General features: G+C 32.0%; 1 non-coding gene across 1 annotated transcript; it reads right to left on the minus strand.

Moving 5' to 3' along the window:
- Nucleotides 1-1,776: 1,776 nt before the first annotated feature.
- Nucleotides 1,777-1,883, minus strand: LOC128032225 (small nucleolar RNA R71). Its single transcript, XR_008188353.1, has one exon. It is a non-coding gene; the product is annotated as a small nucleolar RNA R71 (small nucleolar RNA).

Here is a 1,883-nt window from a genome sequence, read left to right on the forward strand (position 1 = left end):
TGAACCACTCCACACAACCAGAGGACACGGTCATGTGACCCATACGAGTGTGTGGTAGGCCGTGCCAATTTTAAGGAATTGCACACTGAATTGTGAAAAATCGTGATTTTTAGGTTTTTCGAGTATTTTAAGACGTATATAAGACGAAAATAAGAAGATAAGAGTGAACCGTCAGAGAATATTTAAGAAAACAACTAGAAAAACACCATTAAAGTAGACTTTGAAGCAGATTTTCGTCAAGATTGAAGATTCCCATTTGATTTCTTAGGAAGTTATCATGAGTTTCTTTATTTCTTGCAGTTATATTGTCTCTTGGATGTTTTTATCTTCAAGCATGAACTAATTTTCTAAATACCTAGGGGAGATGAACCTTATGATAGATTCTGTTGGTTGATTTTTATTTTACGCAATAAATACTTATTTTATTGTTCTCAATTATGTGTGCTTAATTCTTGGTTTGATATTTCTAGATTATTAATCCATGTTTGATGTGCTTAAATTGATGGTTGAATAGACCATATTTAAGAGTAGATCTTGTGTAATTGAGTGGAGTTGCATGCAATCCTAGACATAAGATGACTTAAATATACTGGATTAGAGTCAAATCTAGTAGGGGAATCCATAGCATGAATTAATGCGATAATAAGGGTTTTAATTAGAAAGAAATTTCAATTAATTAACCTAGAGTTAGTTGCTCTTATGCTCGAAAGAGATATTAGCATAATTTAGAGATTTTTACGGATCAAGATACGAAGTAAATAAATTGTGTAATTTAGGTTGGTAGTGACAAATGAAATTTAGGCGGATTTTTCCTAGGTATTGTTTCGCTTCTTGGTTGTTAATAGGTTATTTTCATTATTTTTTCTTTGTCGTATTCGTTAGTTAATTAAATTAGTTAATTTTAGTTTTTAATCAATCACTCAAATTATTCGGTTAAATAATAGAAAGATGATAATTACTAGTACTTTTAGTTTTCACGGGACCGATATCTTTGCTTACCGTACCTATACTATTAATTTATAAGTGCACTTTCCTTAGTCAACGTTTTAGTTAGTTCCATGGATATCAAGTTTTTGGCGCTGTTGTTGGGGACTAAAATAGTAGGAAAACTTTATTTGTATTAATTTATCTATTTTTTATTTTAATTTTAATATTCTTTGTTTTTAATTTAATTGTAACATTCTAAATTTTCTTTTGTTTGATTCCTACATGTGCCATTGGTTTATGACTAGAGGCAACCCATTCGAACCGTTATTTTTTGACAGTGAGGTTGAAAAAACTGTTCACAGAAATCAGAGAGAAGTTAGAGAAGCAATGAAAGGTCAACATATTTTAATAGATGATCAAGAGAAAAAGGACATTATTATGGACATGGATAATAATCTTGTTAATCTACAATGTCCTTCTCCTTGGACTATGTATGACTATGCTAAGCCCACTTTGGTTGGGGTTGAATCGAGCATTGTCAAACTAACAATTACTACACATAATTTTGATATTAAGCTGAAAACAATTCGGATGGTGCAGCAGTATGTTTAGTTTGATGGGTTGTAACATGAATATCTGAATTCTCATTTAGCTAACTTCTTGGAGATCTACAATACATTTAAGATCAACTACGTTACTGATAATGTCATATGCTTATAGTTGTTCCCATTCTCTTTCAGGAATAAGGAAAAATAGTGGTTGAATTCACTTCCACGGGGTTCCATCCCTACTTGGGCTCAAATGATTGAAAATTTTATGTTAAGGTATTTTCCACCAGCCAAAACAGCCAAGTTAAGGAATGACATCTCTTCTTTTGCTCAACTTGAGCTTGAGACACTGTATGATGTATCAGAGAGATTTAAGGATCTTTTGAGAAGGTGCCTTCATCATGGGTT

This window comes from Gossypium raimondii, chromosome 8, assembly GCF_025698545.1.
Source record: "Gossypium raimondii isolate GPD5lz chromosome 8, ASM2569854v1, whole genome shotgun sequence".
NCBI classification, from domain to species: Eukaryota; Viridiplantae; Streptophyta; class Magnoliopsida; order Malvales; family Malvaceae; genus Gossypium; species Gossypium raimondii.